At 37.2% G+C, this 17,257-nt stretch overlaps 1 pseudogene; it reads right to left on the bottom strand.

Moving 5' to 3' along the window:
- Positions 1–1,433: 1,433 nt before the first annotated feature.
- Positions 1,434–13,653, bottom strand: LOC137209024 (BRISC complex subunit Abraxas 2 pseudogene; annotated as a pseudogene).
- Positions 13,654–17,257: the final 3,604 nt, after the last annotated feature.

A 17,257-nucleotide genomic window follows, 5' to 3' on the forward strand; every position in this document is an offset into this window, starting at 1 on the left:
AGAATGAACCCCAACATTGTCCAATGTTATCACATTTATACTTTACAACGTGACGTAAAGGCGATTAGTCAGGTACTTTGATCAATATTTACAGGCAAATTTGTCCACTTTGGCTAATATCCTGAAAATAACTGTTGACAATTTGCTTCTTTTAATGTTTATCCTTACTTTTCTATGATTTTAAGTGGAATGTTTAGTTTTTTCATTTCATATTTCTTTTACTCTTAATTTATAAACTCAAGATAGAAAGTTGTGTTTAGTTTAATATTCCCTGAATTTAAATTGAGCTACAACCAGATTTAAAAAGTTATTTTATTTTCCTCCAATCTGAGAAATGTTGATACAATCTCTACACTTGGGGTAAAAAAGACTATAAAGATAAAATATAGATCCTGAGTACATTTTTTTACCTGTAGCCCATAGGTTTATTTTTTCCCCAGATTTAAAATGAATATTTATTCATCAAGATTCCCAAACAGTTTATTAAATATCTTTCCTCCACAAATTGAATTAACACCAGGATTTGTCAGGAAATCTAAATGAATTAAATGCACTACATAGGAACTGAACTAAATCCACTGTGTCTGAAATCTGTTCATCACAAAATTTGAGTCTGGTACATAATTCCTTTCTGTCCTCCGTTACTGTACATCCTTCCTTTAAGACTGGAACTGAGACCATGAATTGGCTAATATAACATAGCAGTCACTGTAATCCTCCAAAAGAAAAATGTTATTTGATGACATACTTATTTGGATGATTACTTACTGGTAATTATCATTTCTACATTATTTAAAAGTCAATCATTTTAAGTGTCAATACATATTAGGCTAGTAGAAAAACGTTGAAGCAAAGCCCTCTCTTTTGATCTCACATAGTCATATCCAATATGACAAGAGAAGATATATCTGATTTGTGCCAATCAGACTTCATGGAATTATTTTTAAAAGTTTTCTGATAAAGATGAACTTGGCTTATCATAGAAAGAAAGTTCTTTGAAAGCTCTACTAAATTCATTTTCTTTTGGGAAAAGTAAATTTAAGGCATGATAGTGCAAGGAGTAAAATTTTCATTTATAGATTAATTATAGAACATTTATAGTTACTTATGCTTAGTCTCTAATTTCTAATTTATTTTAAAGAACAAAACCTATGTTCATTATTTTACTTTGCCTAAACTTAACTGTACACCCTTGAATCACACCAGAATTAGGTAATTTGATTATCTTAATGGCTGTGTCTTAAAACCTGCACACTGGGACCAAAGGTGAGGATCTGCATATGTGAAGCTCCAACAAGTTCTGTGAACAAGGACTCTCCTCTTGGGAGTCCAGGGATCTAAGAAAGCAATTCTCCCTCAGAACAAGTTTTCAAATATTGTCTCAATAAGTAATTAAGAAAAACAGTGCTAAGTGGAGAGTGCATCTTCTTTAATTAATTCTGGGAGGTCTGAGTGTTCCTGGAGCCCTCTTGGGTATATGTCAGTGGTGGCAAATTCCTCAAACGTGAGTACTCCCTAATGTTAGGGGGACGGGGGTCAATCAAAGTTTCATCCTGCTCCACTTCCAGAATATTTCAGTCTGGCACTAATGGAAGCATAATTGGAAGAGCTCATGGCTTGAGATCAAGGCATAAATAGTCTACTTTTCATGTGAGAAAGGCTCGAAGTGGTTTCTTGACTGTGTGTGAAAATCAGACTAAGAGGGAGGAGGATCAGAAAGCTCTGCATCTCCCAGTGTACTTCTACCTCAGCTACAGACTCATGGCATCAGAGGACCAAACATGGGTTCCAAACTTTCAGACGGCATCTGTTTGCTTACCATTGCCTGCTGCAATCTTCCTTCTTGTTCTTTTTTTGTTTGTTTGTTTTTCATCTGAGTGATTTGTCTTCTTAATTTTTTCACTTCTGCCTGACAAGATTCAACAACTCACTCACTCTTTTCCACAGCTGCACACACTGCCTGCGTGAAGTGCGATATAAACCTGTGAATAGCCCTGATGTCTTTCATTACTCCGTCCTTGTTAAAAAAAAAAAAAAAAGTCATGACCATGCTCTTTAATAACTGGCATAACTCTTAATATTTGGCACTGAAGGCACTTTGTACTCATGCTGGCTAATCTTGCCTACGTTGGGAATAGCGAAGGATTTCCTTTGATTACATCTTCGATTTAGTCTAAAGAGAACAGTTACTAAAGCATGAGTGGAGTTGTTGGCTGTGCAGACGAAACTGCAGAGAAGGAAAAGGAGGTCCAGCTTGGGGAGAACGCTGGTGAGCTGCTTGTAGAATACCTCCTCTCTGCGTGTATCTGCTGTGTGTTTTGACAGAATCTGTACCCACCAATAACTTTCTCTGATCTTTAATACCATGCAAACTCTCTTTACTAACTTTGCTTGCCTAGTTATAAAAACTAAAAAGTTTTGAAGAAGGCTAATGGTTTCAATTACTTGCAAAAATTCTGCGTTGTTGATTTGTGAGTCACCAATGCTAAAGGTTTCACCTTGTATTACCTGTTCCAGCAAAAATCCTTCCTCAAATTTATCCCTTAAAAATAGCAGTCCCCAATTATAATAATGCTTAGGCTGGTGCTTCCATGAAGGGGGTCAATCTGGTCTGGCAAGGGAGGGGGAAGCAAGTGAGATTCTGTCTGGCATACTTCTGTGCTAAGGACCCCAAATTTATGATGAAGGTGGACGTCAGAGAAGCGCTAACCCGGGGAACTCGGTGTGGGCCTTGGAGCACTCCCCATAGGTGTTTACATGTAGAGTCTAAAAAATGTACTCTATATTTTAAATATATTTTATCAATTCAATATAAGGTCTTTCAGATTTTTATAGAGATTTTAAAGCATTAAAATTTATTGTTCTAATTGTTATTTAGATGTCATCTTCTATAATCCTATTTTATGCTCTTATTTTACTGTTTACTTTTTTTCAACATCTTTATTGGAGTATAATTGTTTTATAATGGTGTGTTAGTTTCTGCTTTATAACAAAGTGAATCAGTTATACATATACATATGTCCCTATATCTCTTCCCTCTTGCATCTCCCTCCCTCCTACCCTCCCTATCCCACCCCTCTAGGTGTTCACAAAGCACCGAGCTAATCTCCCTGTGCTATGCGGCTGCTTCCCACTAGCTATCTATTTTACGTTTGGTAGTGTATATATGTCCATGCTACTCTCTCACTTTGTCCCAGCTTACCCTTCTCCCTCCGTGTATGCTCAAGTCCATTCTCTAGTAGGTCTGTGTCTTTATTCCTGTCTTGCCCCTAGTTTCTTCATGACCATTTTTTTCTAGATTCCATATATACGTGTTGGCATATGGTATTTATTTTTCTCTTTCTGACTTACTTCACTCTGTATGACAGTCACTAGGTCCATCTACCTCACTACAAATAACTCAGTTTTGTTTCTTTTTATGGCTGAGTAATATATGTGCCACATCTTTATCCATTCATCTGTTGATGGACACTTAGGTTGCTTCCATGTCCTGGTTATTGTAAATAGATCTGCAATGAACATTTTGGTACATGACTCTTTTTGAATGATGGTTTTCTCAGGCTATATTCCCAGTAGTGGGATTGCGGGTTTGTATGGTAGTTCTATTTGTTGATTTTAAGGAACCTCCATACTGTTCTCCATAGTGGCTGTATCAATTTACATTCCCACCAAAAGTACAAGAGGGTTCCCTTTTCTCCACACCCTCTCCAGTATTTATTGTTTGTGGATTTTTTGATGATGGCCATTCTGACTGGTGTGAGATGATATCTCATTGTAGTTTTGATTTGCATTTCTCTAATGATTAATGATGTTGAGCATTCTTTCATGGGTTTGTTGGCAATCTGTATATCTTCTTTAGAGAAGTGTCTGTTTAGGTCTTCTGCCCATTTTTGGATTGGGTTGTTTGCTTTTTGATATTGAGCTGCATGAGCTGCTTATAAATTTTGGAGATTAGTTGCTTCATTTGCAAATATTTTCTCCCATTCTGAGGGTTGTCTTTTCATCTTGTTTATGGTTTCCTTTGCTATGTAAAAGCTTTTAAGTTTCATTAGGCCCCATTTGTTTATTTTTGTTTTTATTTCCATTTCTCTAAGAGGTGGGTCAAAAAGGATCTTGCTGTGATTTATGTCATAGAGTGTTCTGCCTATGTTTTCCCCTAAGGGTTTGATAGTGTCTGGCCTTATATTTAGGTCTTTAATCCAATTTTTTTTTGTGGTATGCGGGCCTGTCACTGTGGGCCTATCACCTTGGCCCACGGGCCCAGCTGCTCTGTGGCATTTGGGATCCTCCTGGACCGGGGCACGAGCCCATGTCCCCTGCATCAGCAGGCAGACACTCAACCAATGCGCCACCAGGGAAGCTCTTTAATCCATTTTGAGTTTACTTTTGTGTATGGTGTTAGGGAGTGTTCTAATTTCATTCTTTACATGTAGCTGTCCAGTTTTCCCAGCACCACTTATTGAAGAGGGTTTCTTCCCTCCACTGTATATTCTGGCCTCCTTTATCAAAGATAAGGTGACCATATGTGTGTGGATTTATCTCTGGGCTTTCTATCCTGATCCACTGATCTATCTTTCTGTTTTTGTGCCAGTACCATACTGTCTTGATTACTGTTGCTTTGTAGTATAGACTGAAGTCAGGGAGCCTGATTCCTCCATCTCCGTTTTTCTTTCTTAAGATTGCTTTTTCTATTTGGGGTCTTTTTTGTTTCCATACAAATTGTGAAATTTTTTGTTCTAGTTCTGTGAGAAATGCCAGTAGTAGTTTGATAGGGATTGCACTGAATCTGTAGATTGCTTAAGGTAGTATAGTCATTTTCACAATGTTGATTCTTCCAATCCAAGAATATGGTATACCTCTCCATCTGTTTGTATCATCTTTAATTTCTTTCATCAGTGTCTTATAGATATCTGCATACAGGTCTTTTGTCTCCTTAGGTAGGTTTATTCCTAGGTATTTTATTCTTTTTGTTGCAGTGGTAAATGGGAGTGTTTTCTTAATTTCACTTTCATATTTTTTATCATTAGTGTATACGGATGCAAGAGATTTCTGTGCATTAATTTTGTATCTTGCTACTTTACCAAATTCACTGATTAGCTCTAGTAGTTTTCTGGTGGCATCTTTAGGATTCTCTATGTATAGTATCATGTCATCTGCAAACAGTGACAGCTTTACTTCTTCTTTTCCGATTTGGATTCCTTTTAATTCTATTTCTTCTCTAATTGCTGTGGCTAAAGCTTTCAAAACTATGTTGAATAATATTGGTGAGAGTGGGCAACCTTGTCTTGTTCCTGATATTAGTGGAAATGGTTTCAGTTTTTCACCATGGAGGACGATGTTGGCTGTGGGTTTGTCATATATGGCCTGTATTATGTTGAGGAAAGTCCCTCTATGCCTACTTAATGGAGGGTTTTTTATCATAAATCGGTGTTGAGTTTTGTCAAAAGCTTTTTCTGCATCCATTGAGATGATCATATGGTTTTTATCCTTCTGTTTGTTAATATGGTGTATCACATTGATTGATTTCTGTATATTGAAGAATCCTTGCATTCCTGGGATAAACCCCACTTGGTCATGGTGTATGATTCTTTTAATGTACTGTTGGATTCTGTTTGTTAGCATATTGTTGACGATTTTTGCATCTATGTTCATCAGTGATATTGGCGTGTAGTTTTCTTCCTGTGTGACATCTTTGTCTGCTTTTGGTATCATGGTGATGGTGGCCTCATAGAATGAGTTTGGGAGTGTTTCTCCCTCTGCTATATTTTGGAAGAGTTTGAGAATTATAGGTGTTAGCTGTTCTCTAAGTGTTTGATAGAATTCACTTGTGAAACCATCTGGTCCTGGTCTTTTGTTTGTTGGAAGTTTTTAAATCACAGTTTCAATTTCAGTGCTTGTGATTGTTCTGTTCATATTTTCTATTTCCTCCTGGTTCAGTCTCAGAACATTGTGCATTTGTAAGAATTTGTCCATTTCTTCCAGATTGTCCATTTTATTGGTATATAGTTGCTTGTAGTAATCTCTCATGATCCTTTGTATTTCTGCAGTGTCAGTTGTTCCTTCTTTTTCATTTTTAATTGTATTGATTTGAGTCTTCTCCCTTTTTTTTCTTGATGAGTCTGGCTAATGGTTTATCAATTTTGTTTATCTTCTCAAAGAACCAGCATTTAGTTTTATTGATCTTTGTTATCATTTCCTTCATTTCTTTTTCATTTATTTCTGATCTGATCTTTATGATTTCTTTCCTTCTGCTAACTTTGGGTGTTTTTTGTTCTTCTTTCTCTAATCGCCTTAGGTGTAAGGTTAGGTTGTTTATTTGAGATGTTTCTTGTTTCTTAAGGTAGGATTGTATTGTTATAAACTTCCCTCTTAAAACTGCTTTTGCTGTATCCCACAGGTTTTGGGTCATCGTTTTTTCATTGTCATTTGTTTCTAGGTATTTTTTGTTTTCTTCTTTGATTTCTTCAGTGATCTTTTAGTTATTAAGTAGTGTATTGTTTAGCCTCCATGTGTTTGTATTTTTTTTGCAGTTCACTCAGTCCCATGTAATTAATTTTTTTTCATCTTAATATTTTGTTAGCACTTTTATGAATTCATCAGTTTTCCATTAGAGTTATGAAAATGCTTATTCATTCAGTTCAGCAGTATAGTCAATTACCAGAAACCTGTACTTGTCAGAGTCTTTTCCATGAATTCCTTGAAGATGAAACTCTTTTATGGGAACATATTTGCAAAAGCATCAGAGTATACCCAGAGCTGTCTGTAAATGCCAAAGACTTAAAAATGACCACAGTTAAAGATTTGATGAAAGTTCACAATAATGCAATTGACAAGGAAATTTAGTTATTTCTGAGATATACATTGTAAGGTAATAACTATAATTATGACTTATAACATTATACCAGAATATATAAGATTTTTAGAAATTTCATGTAATGTCTGAAACATTTATATTAACATATGTCCATACAAATAACCCAAAGAAAGATTAGTATTACTTGTTTTTGTTTGTTTGCTTGTTTGTTTTTTATACTGCAGGTTCTTATTAGTCATCAATTTTATACACATCAGTGTATAAAAGTCCATCCCAATCGCCCAATTCAGCACACCACCATCCCAACCCCACTGCTGTTTTTCCCCCTTGGTGTCCATACGTTTGTACTCTACATCTGTCTCTCAACTTCTGCCCTGCAAACTGGTTCATTTGTACCATTTTACTAGGTTCCACATACATGCATTAATATACTATATTTGTTTTCTCTTTCTGACTTACTTCACTTTGTACGATAGTCTCTAGATCCATCGACGTGTCAACAAATGACTCAATTTCATTCCTTTTTATGGCTAATATTCCAATGTATATATGTACCACCACTTCTTCATCCATTCATCTGTCAATGGGCATTTAGGTTGCTTCCATGACCTGGCTATTGTAAACAGTGCTTCAATGAACATTGGGATGCCTGTGTCCTTTTGAATTACAGTTTTCTCTGGATATATGCCCAGTACTGGGATTGCTGGATCATATGGTAATTCTATTTTTAGTTTAAGGAACCTCCATACTGTTCTCTACAGTGGGTGTATGAATTTACATTCCCACCAACAGTGCAAGAGGGTTCCCTTTTCTCTGCACCCTCTCCAGAATTTGTTGTTTGTAGATTTTCTGATGATGCCCAATCTAACTAGCGTGAGGTGATACCTCATTGTAGTTTTGATTTGCATTTCTCTAGTAATTAATGATGTTGAGCCCCTTTTCATTTGCTTCTTGGTCATCAGTATGTCTTCTTTGGAGAAATGTCTATTTAGGTCTTCTGCCCATTTTTGGATTGGGTTGTTTGTTTCTTTAATATTGAGCTGAATGTGTTGTTTATATACTTTGGAGATTAATCCTTTGTCTGTTGATTCATTTACAAATATTTTCTCCCATTCTGAGGGCTGTGTTTTAGTCTTGTTTATGGTTTCCTTTGCTGTGCAAAAGCTTGTAAGTTTCATTAGGTCCCATTTGTTTATTTATGTTTTTATTTCCATTACTCTAGGAGGTGGATCAAAAAAGATCTTGCTGTCATTTATGTCAAAGAGTGTTCTTCCTATGCTTTCCTCTAAGAGTTTTAAAGTGTCCAGTCTTACATTTAGGTCTTGAATCCATTTTGAGTTAATTTTTGTGTATGGTGTTAGGGGGTGTTTTAATTTCATTCTTTTACATGTAGCTGTCCAGTTTTCCCAGAACCACTTATTGAAGAGACTGTCTTTCCTCCATTGTATATCTTTGCCTCCTTTGTCATAGATTAGTTGACCATATGTGCATGGGTTTATCTCTGGGCTTTCTATCTTGTTCCATTGATCTATATTTCTGCTTTTGTGCCAGTACCATATTGTCTTGATTACTGAAGTTTTGTAGTATAGTCTGAAGTCAGGGAGACTGATTCCTCCAGCTCCGTTTTCTTCCCTGAAGACTGCTTTCTCTTTTGGGGTCTTTTGGGTCTCCATACAAATTAAAGATGATTTTTTCTAGTTCCATAAAAAATGCCATTGGTAATTTGATGGGGATTGCATTGAATCTGTAGATTGCTTTGGGTAGTATAGTCATTTTCATATTATTGATTCTTCCAATCCAAGAACATGGTATATCTCTCCATCTGTGTGTATCGTCTTTAATTTCTTTCATCAGTGTCTTATAGTTTTCTGCATACACGTCTTTTTTCTCCCTAGGTAGGTTTATTCCTAGGTATTTTATTCTTTTTGTTGCAGTGGTAAATGGGAGTGTTTCCGTAATTCCTCTTTTAGATTTTTCATCATTAGTGTATAAGAATGCAAGAGATTTCTGTGCATTAATTTTGTATCCTGCAGCTTTACCAAATTCATTGATTAGCTCAAGTAGTTTTCTGGTGGCATCTTTAGGATTCTCTATGTATAGTATCATGTATTCTGCAAACAGTGACAGCTTTACTTCTTTTCCAATTTGTATTCCTTTTATTTCTTTTGCTTCTCTGATTACCATGGCTAGGACTTCAAAAACTATGTTGAATAATAGTGGTGAGAGTGGACATCCTAGTCTCGTTCCTGATCTTAGAGGAAATGCTTTCAGTTTTTCACCACTGAGAATGATGTTTCCTGTGGGTTTGTCATATATGCCCTTTATTATGTTGAGGTAGGTTCCCTGTATGTCCACTTTCTGGAGAGTTTTTATCATAAATCAGTGTTGAATTTTGTCAAAAGCTTTTTTGGCATCTATTGAGATGATCATATGGTTTTTATTCTTCAATTTTTTAATATGGTGTATCACATTGATTGAGTTGCTTATAATGAAGAATCCTTGCATCCCTGAGATAAATCCCAGTTGATCGTGGTGTATGATCCTTTTAATGTGTTGTTAGTTCTGTTTTCTAGTGTTTTGTTGAGGATTTTTGCATCTATATTCATCAGTGGTATTGGTCTGTAATTTTCTTTTTTTGTAGTATCCTTGTCTGTTTTTTGTGTCAGGGTGATTGTAGCCTCATAGAATGAGTTTGGGAGTGTTCCTTCCTCTGCAAATTTTTGGAAGAGTTTGAGAAGGATAGGTGGTAGCTGTTCTCTAAATGTTTGATAGAATTTACCTCTGAAGCCATCTGGTCCTGGACTTTTGTTTGTTAGAAGATATTTACTCACAGTTTCAATTTCATTACTTGTGATTGTTCTGTTCATATTTTCTGTTTCTTCCTGGTTCAGTCTCAGAAAGTTATACCTTTCTAAGAATTTGTCCATTTCTTCCAGATTGTCAATTTTATTGGCATAGAGTTGTTTGTAGTAGTCTCTTAGGATGCTTTGTATTTCTGCATTGACTGTTGTAACTTCTCCTTTTTCATTTGTAATTTTATTGATTTCAGTCCTCTCCCTCTTTATTTGATGAGTCTGGCTAATGGTTTATCAATTGTGTTTATCTACTCAAAGAACCAGCTTTTAGTTTTATTGATCTTTGTTATTGTTTTCTTTGTTTTTATTTCATTTATTTCTGCTCTGATCTTTATGATTTCTTTCCTTCTGCTAACTTTGGGTTTTGTTTGTTCATCTTTCTCTAGTTCCTTTAGGTGTAAGGTTAGATTGTTTACTTGAGATTTTTCTTGTTTCTTGAGTTGGCTTGTATAGCTATAAATTTCCCGCTTAGAACTGTTTTTGCTGCATCCCATAGATTTTGGATCATCGTGTTTTCATTGTCATTTGTTTCTAGGTATTTTTTGATTTCCTCTTTCATTTCTTCAGTGTTCTGTTGGTTATTTAGTAATGTAATTTTTAGCCTCCATGTGTTTGTGTTTTTTATGTTTTTTTCCTTGTAATTCATTTCTAATCTCATAGCATTGAGGTCAGAAAAGATGCTTCATATGTTTTCAATTTTCTTAAATTTACTGAGGCTTGATTTGTGACCCAAGATGTGTTCTATCCTGGAGAATGTTCCGTGTACACTTGAGAAGAAAGTGTAATCTGCTGGTTTTGGATGGAACGACATATAAATATCAATTAAAGCTATCTGGTCTACTGTGTCATTTGAAGCTTCTGTCTCATTATTTATTTTCATTTTGGATGATCTGTCCATTGGTGTAAGTGAGGTGTTAAAGTCCCCCACTATTATTTTATTACTATCAATTTCCTCTTTTATAGCTGTTAGCACTTGCCTTATGTATTGAGGTGCTCCTATGTTGGGTGCATATATATTTATAATTTTTATATCTTCTTCTTGGATTGATCCCTTGATCATTATGTAGTGTCCTTCCTTGTCTCTTGTAACGTTCTTTATTTTAAAGTCTACTTTATCTGATATGAGTATAGCTACTCCAGCTTTCTTTTGATTTCCATTTGCATGGAATATCTTTTTCTATCCCCTCACTTTCAGTCTGTATGTGTCTCTAGTTCTGAAGTGGGTTTCTTGTAGACAGCATATATATACGTCTTGTTTTTGTATCCATTCAACAAGCCTGTGTCTTTTGGTTGGAGCATTTAATCCATTCACGTTTAAGGTAATTATCGATATGTATGTTCCTATGACCATTTTCTTAATTGTTTTGTGTTTGTAGGTCCTTTTCTTCTCTTGTGTTTTCCACTTAGAGAAGTTCCTTTAGCATTTGTTGTAGAGCTGGTTTGGTGGTGCTGAATTCTCTTAGCTTTTGCTTGTCTGTAAAGCTTTTGATTTCTCTATAGAATCTGAATGCGATCCTTGCTGGGTAGAGTAGTCTTGGTTGTAGTTTCTTCCCTTTCATCACTTTAAGTATATCATACCAGTCCCTTCTGGCTTGTAGAGTTTCTGCTGAGAAATCAGCTGTTAACCTTATGGGAGTTCCCTTGTGTGTTATTTGTCATTTTTCCCTTGTTGCTTTCAATAATTTTTCTCTGTCTTTAATTTTTACCAATTCGATTATGATGTGTCTTGACGTGTTTCTCCTTGGATTTATCCTGTATGGGACTCTCTGTGCTTCCTGGACTTGATTAACTGTTTCCTTTCCCATATTAGGCAAGTTTTCAACTATAATCTCTTCAAATATTTTCTCAGTCCTTTTCTTTTTCTCTTCTTCTTCTGGGACCCCTATAATTCAAATGTTGGTACATATAATGTTGTCCCAGAGGTCTCTGAGACTGTCCTAAATTCTTTTCGTTTTTTGTTTTTTCTTTATTCTGCTCTGCAGTAGTTTTTTCCACTGTTTTATCTTCCAGGTCACTTATCCGTTCTTCTGACTCAGTTATTCTGCTATTGATCACTTCTAGAGAAGTTTTAATTTCATTTATTGTGTTGTTCATCACCGTCTGTTTGCTCTTTCACTCTTCTAAGTCCTTGTTAAACGCTTCTTGTATTTTCTCCATTCTATTTCCAAGATTTTGGATCATCTTTACTATCATTATTCTGAATCCTTTTCCAGTAGACTGCCTATACCGTCTTCATTTGTTAGGTCTGGTGGGTTTTTGCCTTGCTCCTTCATCTGCTGTGTGTTTCTCTGTCTTCTCATTTTGCTTAACTTACTCAGTTTGGGGTCTCCTTTTCACAGGCCTCAGGTTCATAGTTCCTGCTGTTTTTGGTGTCTGTCCCCAGTGGCTAAGGTTGGTTCAGTGGGTTGTGTAGGCTTCCTGGTGGAGGCAACTAGTGCCTCTGTTCTGGGATGAGGCTGGATCTTGTCTTTCTGTTGGGCAGGTCCACGTCTGGTGCTGTGTTTTGCGGTGTCTGTGGTCTTATTATGATTCTAGGCAGCCTGTCTGCTAATGGATGGGCTTGTGTTTATGTCTTGTTTGTTGGATGGCATAGGGTATGCAGCACTGTAGCTTGCTGGTCTTTGAGTGGAGCTGGGTCTTGGCATTGAGATGGAGATCTCTGGGTGATTTTCACCATTTGATATTATGTGGAGCTGGGAGGTCTCTTGTGGACCAGTGTCCTGAACTTGGTTCTCCCACCTCAGAGGCACAGCCATGATGCCTGGCTGGAGGACCAAGAACCTGTTATCTACACAGCTCAGAATCAAAGGGAGAAAAAAGAAAGAAAGAAAAGGAAGATAAAATAAAGTAAAATAAAATAGTTTTTTAAATACAAAATAAAAATAATTATTAAAAACATGTTTTAGTGGGCTTCCCTGGTGGTACAGTGGTTGAGAGTCCGCCTGCTGATGCAGGATACACGGGTTCATGCCCCAGTCCGGGAAGATCCCACATGCCGCGGAGTGGCTGGGCCTGTGAGCCATGGCCGCTGAGCCTGCATGTCCAGAGCCTGTGCTCCGCAACGGGAGGGGCCACAACAGTGAGAGGCCTGCGTACCGCAAAAAAAAAAAAAAAAAAAAAAAAAAAAAAAAAAAAACCAAAAAACAAAAAACAAAAAATGTTTTAGGGCTTCCCTGGTGGTGCAGTGGTTAAAAGTCCGCCTGCCGATGCAGGGGACACGGGTTCGTGCCCTGGTCCGGGAAGATCCTACATGCCATGGAGTGGCTAGGCCTGTGACCCATGGCTGCTGAGCCTGCACGCCCGGAGCCTGTGCTCCGCAACGGGAGAGGCCACAACAGTGAGAGGTCCGCATACCGCAAAAAAATGTTTAAAAAAGTAATTAAAAAAAGAAAGAAAGAAAGAAAGAAGAGAGCAACCAAACCAAAAAAGCAAATCCACCAATGATAACAAGTGCTAAAAACTATACAAAAAGAAAAAAAAAAACAACATGGACAGACAGAACCCTAGGACAAATGGTAAAAGCAAAACTATAGAGACAAAATCACACACAGAAGCATACGTATACACCCTCACAAAAAGAGAAAAAGGAGGAAAAAATATATATCGTTGCTCCCGAAGTTGATTTGTTGTCTATTCAGGTATTGCACAGTTGCAGGGTACATCAAGTTGATTGTGGAGATTTAATCTGCTGCCCCTGAGGCTGCTGGGAGAGATTTCCCTTTCTCTTCTTTGTTTGCACAGCTCCTGGAGTTCAGCTTTGGATTTGGCCCCGCCTCTGCCTGTAGGTCACCTGAGGGCGTCTGTTCTTTGCTCAGACAGGACAGGGTTAAAGGAGCAGCTGATTCGGGGGCTCTGGCTCACGCAGCCCGGGGGTACGGAGGTATACGGATGCGGGGCAAGCCTGTGGCAGCAGAGGCTGGCGTGACCGTTGCACCAGCCTGAGGCACGCCGTGCGTTGTCCCGGGGAAGATGTCCCTGGATCATGGGACCCTGGCAGTGGCAGGCTGCACAGCCTCCCGGGAGGGGCAGTGTGGATAGTGACCTGTGCTTGCACACAGGCTTCTTGGTGGTGGCAGCAGCAGCCTTAGCGTCTCATGCTCTTCTCTGGGGTCCGTGCTAATAGCCGCAGCTCACGACTATCTCTGGAGCTCCTTTAAGCAGTGCTCTTAATCCCCTCTCCTCGTGCACCAGGAAACAAAAGGCAAGAAAAGTCTCTTCCCTCTTCGGCAGCTCCAGACTTTTTCCCAGACTCCCTCCGGGCTAGCTGTGGTGCACTAACCCCTTCAGGCTGTGTTCACCCCGCCAGTACTCACCCTACGCTCCGACCAAAGCCTGAGCCTCAGCTCCCAGCCCCCACCCGCCCCAGCAGGTGAGCAGACAAGCCTCGGGCTGGTGAGTGCCCGTCGGCACCGATCCTCGGTGCGGGAATCTCTCCGCTTTGCCCTGCGCACCCCTGTTGCTGTGCTCTCCTCCGCGGCTCCGAAGCTTCCCCCCTCTGCCACCCACAGTCTCCGCCCAGCAAGGGCCTTCCTAGTGTGTGGGAAACTTTCCTCCTTCACAGCTCACTCTCAGAGGTGCGGGTCCCAACCCTATTCTTTTGTCTCTGTTTTTTCTTTTTTCTTTTGCCCTACCCAGGTACGTGGGGAGTTTCTTGCCTTTTGGGAGGTATGAGGTCTTCTGCCAGTGTACAGTCGGTGTTCTGTAGCCCTTGTTCCACATGTAGATGTATTTCTGATGTATTTGTGGTGAGGAAGGTGATCTCCACGTCTTACTTTTCCGCCATCTTGAAGCTCCTCTACTCTTTCCTTCTTAATTGCATAATTACTCATTTTGTAATGTATTACAAGTTTTGAAATACTAGGGTAGTCTTTTTCCATACTGCCTTGGAAGAAAGAGCAGTTGAACACTTTTATAGCTTCTCTCTTACCTTCTCACTCTTCCCATATATCTGTATTTTATCTTGAAGGTAGAGTCCATTAATTGTCACCTTTTTTTTTCTTTTGTATCCTGCTTTGCTCCAACAGTTATACCAGTTAAGATTTTTCAGTACTAGCTCTCCTTCAATTTTGGTGTTCTGTATTCTAATTTATTTTTATTAGTCTTTCCCCTGTCTTAATGATGTTGTTTAATTAAACCTAATTGTTTCTTTTCAAAAACAACAGCCACATTTAGTGGATATTCCATTATTGGTACAAAATTGTACCTACACTTTGAGAAATCAATTATTTAACTCCTTGTGTTCATCAGTGATCCCACGAGTCTTTTTGAATGTCTGGGGATATATTAAGATATAACCTGCACAATATCTATTTATATAAGAAGACTAAAGGATGATCAATTTAGATAAAATAGGAATACGTACTAAGTGAACAAAATGCTAGAAAATGCAAAAGGAAAAAAGACATTGTTGAGCTCAAAGTGTGGAATTCCATGTTTAAGATGTTATATTACATCTGCCAGTGTTTTATTCAGGAAAAGTATTTTAAAAAATTATTGGGTTGGCCAAAATATTCGTTTCGGTTTTCCATAAGATGGTATGAAAAATGCCCGAACGAACTTTTTGGCCAGTCCAATATTTAATCAGTATTTGTTTGATATGTTATTTCATTGAGTTTTAGCATTAAAAATTAAAGTTAAAATTGTTAATGTGTTTCAGTAGTAGTTTATATTTGTACATTTTACTTGGAACATAGTAGGCCTTTTTAATTTCTCTTAGTTCTCAATCTTGAGAATTTATTTACTTTAGTTCTAGAGTTTTAATTTTATTTTATTATGTCCTTGCTTATTTAGTCATCCCTCTTTGTTCTGTGTTCTTTTCAGGAGACTCCTATTACTTACATAGTATATTTTCATTCTCCTTCTCCTCTTGGAATAAAATTGCTCCAATCTGTCTTCCATTTCACTTATCTGATTTTCTTTAAGGACAATTCAACTACACTATATTAAATGTTTTCAATACAGATTTTACTTTTTATACTTTAGAAATTATGTCAGTCTTTCTGGGTTCATTGTTAAGATCCAGTTTCTGTTTACTAACCATTGGTATGAGTTGTTTTTATAAAACTTTCTAGGAATTCATGTGAAAGTTCCTCTTTAGGAATTCATATTACCTTTACATTTTGTGATTTCTCCTTTTTCTTTGATATTACAGAATATTTGGTTTGTTTATTTGTTTTAAATTGAGAACGGATTTTTTTAAATTAATAGTCTCTATTAATTAGCTTGCTTACTTCTGGGAAATAGAACTTGAAACAGACTTAAGAGTCCTAATGTTTGGAATTGGAAAGTGGACCAGCTTAAGAAGTTCCCTTTAGTTGCCTTCAAAACTCAAATATTTTCAGAAACACATTCCTGTATTTAAAACAAAATAGAATGCAATTCTTGATTTCATGTTGGCAATTTAACATCCCAAGAGAAGGATAAATGAATGAACAGAAATGTATGTATATAAATGTTTACCGAAAGCTGTATGTTAGAATGTAGATAGCAGCACTCTTTCTAATAGCCCCAAACTTGTAAACCAAACAAGTAAGCAAAAGTAGAATGAATAGATAAATTGTAGTATATCCACAAAATGGGATACTAAACAGCAGTATTAATGAATAAACTACTAACAATGCCAGTACTTACACACCTAATATTGAGTAAAAGAATCCATACACAAAAAACTAAAACTCATCTACGGTGATGAGAGGTGAGCTGGTGTTACCTTTGGTGAGGAGAGTTGTGATTGGGAGGGAGCAGAGGCCCCCACTTGGGAACTTGGTAATGTTTTGTTTATTGCTCTGGAAAGGGGTTATATGAACATGTTCACTTTGTGAAAATTTATTGAGAAACATATACATGATCTGTGCACTTCTTTGTGTGTTTGTAATTCTCAACAGTTTATTTAAAAATGCATGGGATGTAGGGGTAGCCACACTGCATCTGTATCTGCCACACATCTGTAACTAATCATCTTCAGTATCTGTAATGAATATGTTGTCTAATGATAACATATATCATATGCCATTAGACAAGAATAAGCGTTGTGTCATAAATGAATGAAGAGAGGGTGAAATTATTCTGATGAGGAATCAGAAATGGCTTCATAAAGGAATTCTCAGTATAGAGGTTTGACCTGGGTGTACAGAGAGACAGAATGAAAGGAAATCAGTTAAGAAGTTATTGCAATACTCTAGGATTGCATCTTAATAGTTAAGGGCTGAGCATTGTGACTTGGGCAGTTAGGTGACTTCTAAGTATTTGTTAAACATGAACAACATTGGACTGAATGTTACCTTTGACAATAAACTGAATTACCACATGGGGGAAAAAAAGCACAAGCTTTTCTCATCATTTATACTAATTATATTTTGGGGAAATTCTGGACATGAGCATGGGTTTTTGGGATTTTGATTCTCATTAAACAAAGATACATTGAACCAAATTTTGTTTATATAGTCATTAATGTGTTGGAAATATGGAAACTAATAAACATCACAAAAGTGACAAAATAATTGCAAATTACATGTTGTGAAGATTTCCAACTCACTGAACTCCTTATTGATTTATCTTTGCACTTATTCTTTTTTTGATTTTAAAAGTA

The sequence above is a fragment of the Pseudorca crassidens genome, chromosome 2 (genome assembly GCF_039906515.1).
Source record: "Pseudorca crassidens isolate mPseCra1 chromosome 2, mPseCra1.hap1, whole genome shotgun sequence".
Classification (NCBI taxonomy): Eukaryota; Metazoa; Chordata; class Mammalia; order Artiodactyla; family Delphinidae; genus Pseudorca; species Pseudorca crassidens.